Genomic DNA, 14,688 nt, shown 5'->3' with positions numbered 1-14,688 from the left:
CAACATCACAGTTTTGATACACTCAAGGATGCATTAGCTACAACTCCTATTCTAGCTATTGTGGATCCTTTGAAGCCATTTGTTTTGGAAACGAATGCCAATAACCATGCTATTGGAGCAGTTCTTCTACAAGAGGGGAGGTCAATTGCATTTGAAAGCAAGAAGCTTTATTCCGTACAACAAAATTATTCTGCTTATGAACGCGAACTCTACGCAATAGTGTCTGCCTTAAGAACATGGTGGCATTATTTGTATGGAGCTCAGTTTGAGATTGTGTTTGACCAGGAAAGCATAAAATGGTTTACACAACAAAGAGATTTGAAGGGTCGAAGGCCAGTTTGGTTGAGATCCTTCAGGAGTATGACGCAAAGCTTCGGTATCGTAAAGGACGATACAATGTGGTGGCTGATGCTCTTAGTCGTATGGCTAAGATCAATTCTCTTTTGTTCACGAAACTTCGCAGCAGTGAATTGTTGGATTCTTTAAAGGGCAAATATGAGCATGATGATGCATACTCCAAAGTGTGGAGCCATGTGCAAATGAGGGATCCTTCTCACTCCAATGATGGTAGTGTGTCGTTAACCTCAACACAGTTCTCCTCCGTCGAGTGATGAACTGCAATGATGGAAGAATTTTTCCATCGATAATGGGTACCTACTCCACAAGGGGAGAGTTTGTGTACCGACGGACATAGACATTCGGCGCCAAATTTTTTATGAATGTCACGAGAGTCCAAGTGCAGGGCACCCGGGTATTAAAAAGACTTATGCTTTTGTAAGACAACAATTTTAGTTTTACTGGCAGGTTTACATGGCTTTGTTCAAAACTATGTTTTGCATTGCCAAAAATGTCAAGTTAACAAAACAGAGCGCTTGAAGGCAGGAGGACTCCTACATCCGTTGGAAATTCCCAATGGGAAATGGGAAAGTATCTCTATGGATTTTATAGTGGGTTTACCAACCACTCTACGAGGTCATGACTCAGTATGGGTGGTCGTAGACCGATTGACTAAACTATGCAAGTTTATTCCAACCAAGTTGACCATAAAAACTCCAGAATTTGCTAAGTTATTTGTGGACAATCTGTACAAGTTGTATGGATTGCCAAGTAACATTGTGAGTGATCGTGATCCCAAGTTTAACAATCATTTTTGGAGGGCTGTGTTTAAACCATTGGGTACACAACTCAACCTCAGTACAACAGATCATCCAAAAATGGTTGGTCAAACTGAACGAGTTAACCAAGTGTTAGAGGATATGCTATGAGCATATGTTAGCAAGAAACAAACAGACTGGGAAGAGTATCTACCTCTTCTTGAGTTTGCTTACAAAAGTGCTAAGCACATCACGACTGGATTTAGTCCTTTCATGCTCATGTATGGTTTTCAACCTAGGTCACTCGTTACGGTGGGGTTGGCAACCGAAAAACTCCAGCAGGTTAAGGATTTTCTCCAAGACCATATGGATATGCTGAAACTTGCTCGTCAGAATGTCCGGCAAGCGTAGGATTGGTATAAGTACACTGATGAGAAACGTCGGCAAGGTACCTTTGAGGAAGGGGAAGAGGTGTTTTTGCGTGTGCCAGAGCATTCGGAAAGTCTGAAGACTGAGCCAACACGTAAATTATCTCCAAGATATTGTGGGCTTGTCAAGATACTCAAGCGAGTTGGTGATTGTGCTTACAAACTCTCATTACCGACACACTCTCGTGTACATCCGGTATTTCATGTAAACCGTTTACGTAAATGATTACATGGGAATGACAATGTCATTGACCAACAAATTCTGGTCGATTTCGTTGAACCTCCTATCCCACTGCATGAACCTGAGCGAATTCTTGACTATCATCATTTACGTACACGTCATCATGTACATTGTCAAGCTTTAATCAAGTGGAAAGATCGACTTGAAGAAGGCGCCACTTGGGAAAACATTAGTGTTCTTAAGAAGAAGTTTTCCACTTTTGTTTTCGAGGACGAAAACACTTCTCCAAAAGGGGAGTAATGTCAAGCCAAGGGCATCCACCCAGGGGGGGTCACGGACCTGGGCCAAGCGGCCGGCTATTAGTGCGGACTGGGGATTCATGCGAGGTTGGCAATGAATCTGGTAAGGCAGTCCCCTGGGCATCATAACCTCACGACCTTGCTGCCGAATAATCTCTATGCACATGTATGCAGTATAATGATATTTTTCTCCTCTCTTCTCTCCCACTCTATCTCCATATGTAGAGGGCCATGGTGGCTGTCGTTTGTAGCCAGGCACTTTGGGAGCCAAGCAAAATTCAAATGGAATCATACGAGCAGGTCTTCCTCATCACTCCTTCCATTGATGGAGTACTATATAAGGTGAGGATGGCCTTGAGCCCCTTACTTAGTCTGGTCTTTTGTGTGGTGTTTATGTTTGATTAAAGAGAGATTTTGAGGGCTTTCTTGGAGGTTTGCATACTGTCTAACCATGGAGATGGTAGAAAAGGATGATGCTTCTTAGGTCCACATTCTATAAAAAAGTATTCTTTTACTGGTTTTCACACCATACGTTCTGGTTTTATATGGTTTGTAGGAAACCTTTCTAAACTAATTAAGAGGGATTGTTTGGCTTGGGGTTTATAATCCATGAGCAGTAAACCAACTGGTTCATCTGTTGTGTTTTTCTCCGGTCTTTTTAAGACGATGCCGTTATACCAGGCTCTCTTAAAAAACTATTTTTTCGACAGAATTTTTGCTTGATATGTTTTGACTTGGGGCATAAAAGCCATTTGGCATGAGCAGATAAGTGAGGATTGGGTGGTTAGACCCTTGCTACTGGCAAACTTAAACTTAGTAAAGAAATACCTTGGATACTGTCGGCCCAAAAAAAGGGACGCTCGTTAAGTGCCCATTAAGTACTTGTCTGATTATCAACTGCCGGATATATTTAACCACCTAAGGTGTACTTCACCATATTTTGTTTTATGCTAGGGGTTTAAAATGTGGTCTGCATAATTAAGAAGGGCTTTTTTTTGTGTTTCACACACCTGGTGATTGATGACTGCACGGCTATAGGTTTCTTTGCACCAAAGCTTTGATTGGCATACACATAAAAAAACTGGATTTTGGCAATCCTTTTGATGTATAAGGGTAAATTAGCATTGGGTCATACCCATGCACTTCCCAACTGCGGTTTTAGCCACTAATGCCATTAACGGGCAAGATACACCATGGATTCATCCACGTATTGGCCGAGTATGATGGAATCGCTATATATAAAGGGGATGGGTCTAATAGGCCTCTATTGCATTTGACACTTGGTTTTTGTTGAGATGCTAGCGTAATAATAGGTGTCGCATTTGGAATGATGTATTGTGCACTATGGTCTGGGTCGACTTGCATGCCATGATGGTGGTCTCTCATAACAATGTCATGACTGAATAGACTAGATTTTATGGGTTTATTCACATAAGGCATGGCTTCATCACACTTGTATAGTTTCGGTTCCTCTTACTCAATCTAATCTAGTGAATTTGTTTGGCTTGATATGCTTAGCTGAGTTCTTTTTGCCTAAGCCAAGCAACAAACAACTGTTTGATGTGTAACACAATGTTTTTTTTTTTTTTGAAGGCTGTATCTGTTACTAAGGACAAGGCTACTATGATTTTCCTGATGGTTTTAAGAATGGAGGTGGTCAGAGGGTTAGTCTAGATAAATTGTTTGACTGACTTTTGCCACAATAAATAAAAGCATGACAAACTTGCTATGTAAATTTTTAATGATGTATGGCTAAGGAGTAGGCCCAAATTAACTTTGAGCTAATGTTGGTATTAAGACACTTGGATTAGAGGGGGTGGTGGCCTTCTAATCAGAATGATATATATGTAAATATCTATTTAAGATCTATTAAAAATTGGGCTATATAGAAACCATACTTATAATAACTACCATAATTCAAAGGGGTAATGGCATTTTTTACAAAGCTTAAAAAGAAATTTTACAAGATTGAAATACATGTACCATAATTAAAAGGGGTAATGGCATTTTTTACAAAGCTTAAAAAGAAATTTTACAAGATTGAAATACATGTGCACTTTGGACGTTTGTTTTAAGTAAAAACATTGTAAGATGGACATGGATAACAATTGATATAGTCCGTTGACACCTGTAAAATGCATTCAAGACTAACATTTTTGTTGACTTCTTTGGATGGATGCACGGGAAGACTCTATCCTTTGGAATTTTTTGGCTTGAAGCAAATGATTGTCCATGATTTCACTTACTTCTACTACTTGGGAATTACTTCTTTAGTGGGTCATTATTATTGTATACTAGAATGAGACCTCATCCTCATAAGCCATGTCCAAAGATAATTCTAAGACTAAGTTGTTTTTGTACTAATCATTGCCTTTTTTCTAAAGCCAACTGTCTTTTGAGCATTAAAGTTCATTTATGTCTTATTATATAAGTAAAAACAACTACACACACACACACACACACACACACACACACACACACACACACACACACACACACACACACACACACACACACACACACACACAAACTATCTACTAGGATTTAAAACGTATTACCTGCCATTGCTGTGGCCCACTACTCTAACCCACTACACACTACCTCTAACTACACACTACTTATGGGACCCCTTGAGAAAAGGCCTTTAATTTAGCACAATGTGAAGTGGGACCTAAGGGTAGGTGAGTACATGGCCATTTTCCCTAAATCGGGCACTGTCTTGGCTTTTACTACTGGCGTTTTGGTTCGACTACATACCGTGCCTCTCTCGCTCGCTCTCTTTCTCGTGTGCACGCGCTGTCTCTGCCTCTCCTTCTGTATGGGACGACACCAAATACCCTTTACTCTGCAGGGCCCGCCATGACATCCACAAGCCATCTGGGTGCTGTTGCTCTCCTGTGTATATAAATAGGTGAGCTACTCAATAGCTCATTTAGTATTTGTACTGGTCCTTCTTTGTGGTAAGTGTTTGCAATTCAAGAGAGGGGGATATGGCTAAAGGCAAAGAGAAACTAGCCATAGTGGAGCTGGCTGCTCCGATGCAAGCTTAGGTAATCTTTTCTTTACATGCACAAGTCTTGGGCCGGAAGGCGCTTATGATTACTTGATGCTGGGCCACTTTACCACTCTGACTTCTTAGCTAATTGATTCGAGTAAATTGCATTTGACTGCTCCAATCAACAGTTATAAAGTATACACGATTCTGTCTGATTATCTTAAGAAATACATTGTTCTGTTTCACATTCACATATTGGAAGGATTGTTGCTAGTGGGCACCTTGACCCGCACCATTAAAGGTTAAAAAAAAAAAAAAAACTATGAGCTGATCCCTGCAAGTTTACATACTGCTTTTTAATTTTTCTAATCTAAATGGCAAACGACTCTTCGCTTTTCTGACTTCTTTGATTACTTGGATAAAAGTATGTGACTACTGCAATGATAAGGTGGTAAACAGTACAAGGTTCCATCTGAGTATTGGAAGTAATACACTGAATTTCTGGCTTGCATTCACATGTACAGGCTGGGAATATGGTAAGTTTCTGATGGTAATGAGGCACCTCGACCTGGACGTTTGAGTTTTCTTACTAACACTTACTGCTGGTTGAATTTTCTCAGTGACATACCATGACAAACTGACAAGGCAACTAACTCCTGGCCTTTCTGACTTCTTGGCTACTTGGATTGAATAAGGGTATCTGACTACTGCCATGACAGGGTGGTAAACCATACATGATTTGGTATGAGTATCGGAAGTAATTTACTATTTTTCTCGCATGTACTCACTTGTACATGCTGGGAATGTGTTTAGTTTCTGATGGTAATGAGGCATCTCGGCCTTGACCTTTGAGTTTTCTAACTACCATTCACTGCTTCAAAAGCATTCTTATGCTTGGCTAGGCAATGTAATGCACTAGGGCCATAATGAGTGTTGGGTGTTTAGTCTTTTGGTTTGGATACTAAACCTAACTTGATGATGCATATAGAACTCGGTTAATTAACTGTGGTATGCCTGCATCAGAACTGAGCTTCATTACTGTTCAGTTTTACATGGTTTCATGGCAACTCTTCTCCATTCCATTAAGGCAAAGCATGGCTGAGAAATTTGTTCATATAAATATATATTTTTCTAGCATCTTATTGCAACATTCTGACATGCATACTATGGCCTGTTGTTTTGGTAAGACATGGCCCGCTGGAGCATCTCTGGCTTGATTGATATGACCCGTGGTTTGGTTTGAGCTGGACCTGGTGGAACTCCACTTGGTTTAGCTATGGATATGAGAATTTCTGATATTTGGAGCTATGGCTGGGAGCAGTGTTGCTTCTCGGTTTGGGGATGAACTGCCTCTGTTTGATGTCTGTGTAAAATCAGGCTATATTACTGTGCTGGCTAAAGAGGACTAATGGTGACTAAGGTCCCCTTTGTATTGTTGCTAGTCTGAAAAGTCTTTTGGCTTCTTGTGGAGAGGTCGCTGCGGTGTTACTCAAAGCATGAGAGAAGTTACATAAGGAATGAAGTGTGTTTTCTTATGCTGTTTTTTTTACCTTTCTATTGGGCATATAGTAGGAAATAAAGCTCTCCTTTGCATCATATTATCCTTGAAGAAATAATGGTTTTGAAGGACCTAGCATTTACATAAGTATGATGGTAGACTCACATACTGTGAGCCTAACGATGTGGGCATCAAGTAGCTTAATTCCGAGCGATGCGTGCCAATCATGTTCTGAAGTTCTACATGTCATACCTTACACTAGGGTGCACCGTGATTCTATTATAGTTGACCCTTTGGCCTCCTTACTTTGCATACAATAGGATATAAGGCTCCTCTTTGCCTCAACTTAACCTTGAAATAGCTGAATGCACACTTAGTAAGACCAGCCGACTTAGTATTAAATTACACATGACCTTCTTAGTGTTGAACCCATCTGACCATGGGGTAGGAAACTAAGCTTTTCCTTGCCTTATATTGACCCCGTAGTACTTGGACTGTTTTGGAAGCACACTTGTTTGGATTGTTTAAAAGCACATTTAATACTTGTATGTGTACATGAAACACCGAAGTATACACTGACTGCACGCATGAGCACCATCACTGAACCGGCAAAAATTGCTGCCATTAATGCCAAGCTCTGCAAGGTGAAGAGACAGGCGTACATGGATCACTTCGGGGCAAAGTTAGCCTCCAAATCTCGTCTTCGGCCCTTTCTGTTGAGGGCCCGTAAAGCTAAAAAGGGTTCTACACATTATCCTTGTTAGCCTTTGAAATACATGAATCCGTTTTAAAAGATACCGTCTATACTGTCCATTCTTTAACTACAAACTAGTTAAATGACATCTATAATTAGTCGGCTCCCCCTATAGCAAGGTTGTAACTTGATATGGTTGATACTGTCATGGTAATTTGTTAAATGAAGGTATATGCATATTAATCATTAACACATAAAAGGGATATACATGGTACTATCATCATTGGTTATCTATTACAATGATAATGGTTTCATACTTTTTTACTTTTTTTTTTTGATAGCAATCTAAAGTTGGGTGACATTGATAACAAGTGGTATACCCATGCATCACCTGCATACAGTGCCAATACTAACTGAGTGTTGTATTGTTTCTATGGATGTAGGTGAGGGTTACCTTCTCAACTCTAGCTATCAAAGTATGATGGTTTGAAGATTTGCAGGACTTGTATCTCTTCAATCTTACTGGGAGGCTCTTAGACCTCTCCACTGTTGTATAAGACCATTCTGGACAATGAAATGGAATTATACACCCCCTTCCCTGACATAGTCTCTAGCTGTCTTTTGAAATTGTTCAAATTCGTTGGTGTCTATGTATGTCATTGGAACACAGAAACACCTAACACCAAGAGTAATAATGCTATTTCTCAAAGACCTAGTGGCTATATTATGTTCCCATACCCTTCCTTGGTTCGTCACCAGAGAAATAGTATTGGGGAACGGGGCCATCTTCACACGACCCTTATGGGATCACCTGGTCGGTTGAAGGTTGAAGTGGCTACCATGTCTCCCTTTTTTTTTTTGGTTGACTTTTGAGCTAAACCTTTACTTATTTCTTATGTAGACTTTGGCACTCTCTCAGGGCCTTGAGCTCCCTACTGAACCCCTGTCAAAAGCCTCTTTACAAGTGATTAGATGCATTCAAGACCCCACTGCCTCCGATCTAATTGTAGGAGCCTCAACAGACCCTGCTAACTCACTTGTTCAAACCATGTCATTTGAAAAATGTGTCCACACATTAGCCCAACTGGTCAATAATCCAAAGGAAGGAGTGATTGTGTGTGTGTGTGTGTGTGTGTGTGTGTGTGTGTGTGAGAGAGAGAGAGAGAGAGAGAGAGAGAGAGAGAGAGAGAGAGAGAGAGAGAGAGAGCGATTGAGCATTGTGACGATGGCACGACAACGGCGAAGTGGTTGAGCGCGGCGAAGCAGCGGCTCCTTCTTCTTCGCGGCGAGGAATCCTCCACGAAGCAAGCGTAGAGCGGTGAGTGACACACCATCGCCTTCTTTGAGCTTACTAGTTTAGGCTTGTTGTGTGCTTGGAGCCATTTGTGGCTCATACACGGTGTATCGGCAAGTTCCTTGCATTGACACGTGCGACATACGCGCACAACTTAATATGATAAGTGAGAAACTCAAACAGAGCTGTGCAGACAAAAGGGAAATCTTGAAACAGTTTTCAAGGGTAGACATCCAACCATTTTGGTTAGTTAACAATTCAGCTGAAGTACTCTTAAATATACCCCCTGCAGTCTATTGTATGTATACTGCTGACATTACACATTGCTATGAGAATATTCCACTAGTCGGCGAGTATGGACTTATCAATGTGCTAGACACACTGATTGACTTAGCCTTCTCCAACAAAGCTAGCCATGGATTCTCTGGCCTATCATTTGTTAAGTCTGTTAAGTGGATTAAAAAACTTAGGAAAAACCCCCCACTTCACATGACCCGTATACAGTTTCAAGAGGTAGTGCAATGGGTTCTAAATCACTGCTATATATTAATTGGAAACAACTGCTTCCAACAAATGAGTGGCATCCTGATGGGATTCTCATGCTCCCCTGCCATGTGTAATCTCTATTTACTCTACTATGAATATAAATGGGTTATCAAACATATCACCCAAATAGAAGGGTTAGCCATACTCACACGATTTAATCACACCTACAGATTTATGGATGATATCTTGAGTATCAATAATCCCAGCTTTGCCCAGCTGGCTACAGATATTTATCCTCCCTGCTTGGCCATTGAAGCCACTTTTTTAGAACAAGACAACTTCAAAGATATCTCCTTTACCAAACGTACTAATTATTTATCCATTGAGATCACTATCTTAAATCCCCTTGATGGCTTATTTACCACCCGATTCTTTTGGAAACGGGATCATCTTAAACTCACAGCAGCGGAGTTTGTTAAGAAAAAAAGTAATAGACCTTTTAAAATAGCTATGAACACTTGTTTAAGTGTACTACATTTGATCATCTACTCTTCCTCCGATATATTCTCCGCCTTTGAAGAAATTGAGGCTCTTATCAGGAAATTTCAAGCCAATGGCTTTCACAAACGGGACTTGATCTCTACCATAATAATTGCCTTACGAAAAAGGGAATGGCCCGGTGCCAAACTTGATATTAATTCACTTGCTCTCTTACTAAGGAAGTAGGCCCATATCTAATGGGCCTACTAACTCATTAGATATGGTGCCTGGGTATGGGTGGGTGCGCGCGCGTGCACACACACACACACACACACACACACACACACACACACACACACACACACACACACACACACACACACACACACACACACACACACACACACACACACACACACAACCTATTACCTACCATTGCCGTGGCCCACTACTCTAACCCACTACACAGTACCTCTAACTACACAGTAGTTATGGGACCCACCCCTTGACAAAAGGCCTTTAATTCAACACAATGTGAACTGGGACCTAAGGGTAGGTGAGTACATGGCCATTTTCCCTAAATCGGGCACTATCTTGGCTTTTACTACTACTGGCGTTCTGGTTCTGCTGCATACTCTGCCTCTCTCGCTCGCTCTCTCTCTCACTCGTGTGTACGCGCACTCTCTCTACCTCTCCTTCTGTATGGGACGTCGCCGAATACCCTTTACTCTCCAGGGCCCTCCATGACATCCACAAGCCATCCGGGTGCTGCTGCTCTCCTATGTATATAAATAGGTGAGCTACTCTATAGCTCACTTAGTATTTGTACTAGTCCTTCTCTATGGTGAGTGTTTGCAATTCAAGAGAGGGGGATATGGCTAAAGGTAAAGAGAAAATAGCCATAGTGGAGCTGGCTGCTTTGACGCAAGCTCAGGTAATCTTTTCTTTACATGCACAAGTCTTGGCAGGGGCTTATGATTACTTGATGTTGGGCCACTTTACCACTCTGACTTCTTAGCTAATTGATTCGAGTAAATGGCATTTGACTGCTCCAATAAACAGTTATAAAGTATACACGATTCTGTCTGATTATCTTAAGAAATACATTGTTCTGTTTCACATTCACATATTGGAAGGATTGTTGCTAGTGGGCACCTTGACCCGCACCATTAAAGGTAAAAAAAAAAAAAAAAAAACTATGAGCTGATTCCTGCAAGTTTACATACTGCTTTTTAATTTTTCTAATCTAATTGGCAAATGACTCCTGGATTTTCTGACTTCTTTGATTACTTGGATAAAAGTATTTGACTACTGCAATGATAAGGTGGTAAACAGTACAAGATTCCATATGAGTATTGGAAGTAACACTGAATTTCTGGCTTGCATTCACATGTACAGGCTGGGAATATGGTAAGTTTCTGATGGTAATGAGGCACCTCGGCTTGGACGTCTGAGTTTTCTTACTAACACTTACTGCTGGTTAAATTTTCTCATCGACATACCATGACAAACTAACAAGGCAACTAACTCCTGGCCTTTCTGACTTCTTGGCTACTTGGATTGAATAAGGGTATCTGACTACTGCCATGACAGGGTGGTAAACCATACATGATTCGGTATGAGTATTGAAAGTAATTTACTATTTTTCTGGCATGTAGTCACTTGTACATGTCGGGAATGTGTTTAGTTTCTGATGGTAATGAGGCATCTCGGCCTTGACCTTTGAGTTTTCTAACTAACATTCACAGCTTCAAAAGCATTCTTATGCTTGGCTAGGCACTGTATGCACTAGGGCCATAATGAGTGTTGGGTGTTTAGTCTTTTGGTTTGGATACTAAACCTAACTTGATGATGCATATAGAACTCGGTTAATTAACTGTGGTATGCCTGCATCAGAACTGAGCTTCATTACTATTCAGTTTTACATGGTTTCATGGCAACTCTTCTCCATTCCATTAAGGCAAAGCATGGCTGAGAACTTGGTTCATATAAATATATATTTTTCTGGCATCTTATTGCAACATTCTGACATGCATACTATGGCCTGTTGTTTTGGTAAGACATGGCCCGCTGGAGCATCTCTGGCTTGATTGATATGACCTATGGTTTGGTTTGAGCTGGACTTGGTGGAACTCCACTTGGTTTAGCTATGGATATGAGAATTTCTGATATTTGGAGCTATGGCTGGGAGCAGTGTTGCTTCTCGGTTTGGGGATGAACTGCCTCTGTTTGATGTCTGTGTAAAATTAGGCTATATTACTATGCTGGCTAAAGAGGACTAATGGTGACTAAGGTTCCCTTTGTACTATTGCTAGTCTGAAAAGTCTTTTGGCTTCTTGTGGAGAGGTCGCTGCGGTGTTACTCAAAGCATGAGAGAAGTTACATAAGGAATGAAGTGTGTTTTCTTATGCTGTTTTTTTTACCTTTCTATTGGGCATATAGTAGGAAATAAAGCTCTCCTTTGCATCATATTATCCTTGAAGAAATAATGGTTTTGAAGGACCTAGCATTTACATAAGTATGATGGTAGACTCACATACTGTGAGCCTAACGATGTGGGCATCAAGTAGCTTAATTCCGAGCGATGCCTGTCAATCATGTTCTGAAGTTCTACATGTCATACCTTACACTAGGGTGCACCGTGATTCTATTATAGTTGACCCTTTGGCCTCCTTACTTTGCATACAATAGGATATAAGGCTCCTCTTTGCCTCAAATTAACCCTGAAATAGCTGAATGCACACTTAGTAAGACCAACCAACTTAGTATTAAATTACACATGACCTTCTTAGTGTTGAACCCATCTGACCATGGGGTAGGAAACTAAGCTTTTCCTTGCCTTATATTGATCCCGTAGTACTTGGACTGTTTTGGAAGCACACTTATTTGGACTATTTAAAAGCACACGCCATTAATGCCAAGCTCTGCAAGGTGAAGAGACAGGGGTACATGGATCACTTCGGGGAAAAGTTAGCCTTCAAATATCGTTTTCGACCCTTTCTGTTGAGGGCCTGTAAAGCTAAAAAGGGTTCTACACATTATCCTTGTTAGCCTTTGAAATACATGAATCCGTTTTAAAAGATACCGTCTATACTGTCCATTCTTTAACTACAAACTAGTTAAATGACATCTATAATTAGTTTAGCAAGGTTGTAACTTGATATGGTTGATACTGTCATGGTAATTTGTTAAATGAAGGTACATGCATATTAATCATTAACACATAAAAGGGATATACATGGTACTATCATCATTGGTTATCTATTACAATGATAATGGTTTCATACTTTTTTACTTTTTTTTTTTTTGATAGCAATCTAAAGTTGGGTGACATCGATAAACAAGTGGGATACCCATGCATCACCTCCATTCAGTGCGAATACTAACTGAGTGTTGTATTGTTTCTATGGATGCAGGTGAGGGTTACCTTCTCAACTCTAGCTATCGAAGTATGCTGGTTTGAAGATTTGCAGGACTTGTATCTCTTCAATCTTAATGGGAGGCTCTTAGACCTCTTCACTGTTGTATAAGACCATTCTAGACAATGAAATGGAATTATACACCCCCTTCCCTGACATAGTCTCTAGCTGTCTTTTGAAATTGTTCAAATTTGTTGGTGTCTATGTATAATGTTATTGGAACACACACACACACACACACACACACACACACACACACACACACACACACACACACACACACACACACACACACACACACACACACACACACACACACACACACACAGAGTAGTACTTTTTCTCTCTCTATGTATTACCTAAAACCACAATGCTCTAAATCACACCTGGGTCGTTTTCACACATAGTGCCTTGCTTTAATAAAAACACCCCCGTAGTGCTTTTCTTTTTTCTATATAATTCCACTCAAGCTATAGTTAAAAAAATTCCCATTTTCTGGGCTACATTGGAATCGAATCCACCGTGGGTTTATACCCCTAAAGGGTAATAATTACAAAACCATAAACGTGGGCAATTAAGTTGACTACGATAAACGAGGCTTAACTTGCACTCTACAGTTGTGCCACACACATTGTATCTTCCCTGTCATGCTAATGGCACGTGGCTTACTCTGTTCTACAAAAGTGGGCTTCATCAGAGGCGACTGCTTTTGTTTCCCTAGTAGAAATAGCACCTGACCTACTCAGTGTCTGGAATGATGATGGATACTTCCTGCTACACGCCATGAGCACTCATGATCAACCTTCTTCTATTTAAAGAGGTGAGTGCGCATTTCATCTCTCACTTAGCCTCGTGTGTGTTCTATTTACATCTCATTTGCATAAAGAGAGAACTGTGTGTATTCATTCTCTGCTGTGTCGTTATGGAGCATGCAGCGTAACCTACGTAGGTCGGTTACTGTATATTTTTTCTTGGTATTACGGTTATCTCTTGGTAAGGCCCTTTGTGTGGGTGGCTATGTTAGACTGTGTTTGATAATTGAAAAAAACTTGGTATGGGAGATTATGGTTTAAGAATCTCGTTACTGTTTCTGTTTATGTTTTCAATTCTGTGGGCTTTGCTTAAATAGTTTTTTGCATAAAAAATGGGGCACCTAAGGTAGTGGGAGTATGGGAAATCGGTTGATTGGTTTACTTTACAACAATCCTCACAAAGGAGGATACCGTCTGGCTTATTGAGCATAACTCAGGATCATCATATATTGGTGAGGTGACCTGCCGCGAACGCGTACTATTCACATTTTTTCCTGTTCACCTTTTTGAAATAGGTAGAGACTTCTAAAATGTTGCACAAACTCTTGTTTTTTTCGTATTTAATTATCAATGAAAAAGGTTTTTTTTTGTTTTTCTCCCTAAACAATCTCATTAGGGCTATCATCCTCATTGGATTCTTCTACATGGGTTATGGTTTTTCTGTCGTTCATTTATTCTCACTGAATATTGATGATATGTTGAGGTGTAAGCATCATAAAAACTACAAAAGGATGTTGTAGCATTAAGAATGGTAATACTGATCTAACTATCAAGCTTAAAACTGGTTATTTTTTGGAGGGTTTAGCAATACTTCCTCCCTCTTAGCCCTATGAAACTAGAAGGACTGTTTTGCCGGACACAAATGGTACCTTGAATGCTATATCTTGATGGCATAGCTTTGGCTATCTCTGCTCTTGGACAAACCAAACTGTTTCGTGATGTTTTACTGGTCATAAATCATAAAAGGTTGGATTGGACACTCTCTGCATAGGATATTGAAGGTTTGGA

This window comes from Adiantum capillus-veneris, chromosome 29 (genome assembly GCF_014529385.1).
Source record: "Adiantum capillus-veneris isolate H3 chromosome 29, ASM1452938v2, whole genome shotgun sequence".
In the NCBI taxonomy this organism is placed as follows: Eukaryota; Viridiplantae; Streptophyta; class Polypodiopsida; order Polypodiales; family Pteridaceae; genus Adiantum; species Adiantum capillus-veneris.
This window is presented reverse-complemented; position numbering follows the sequence as displayed.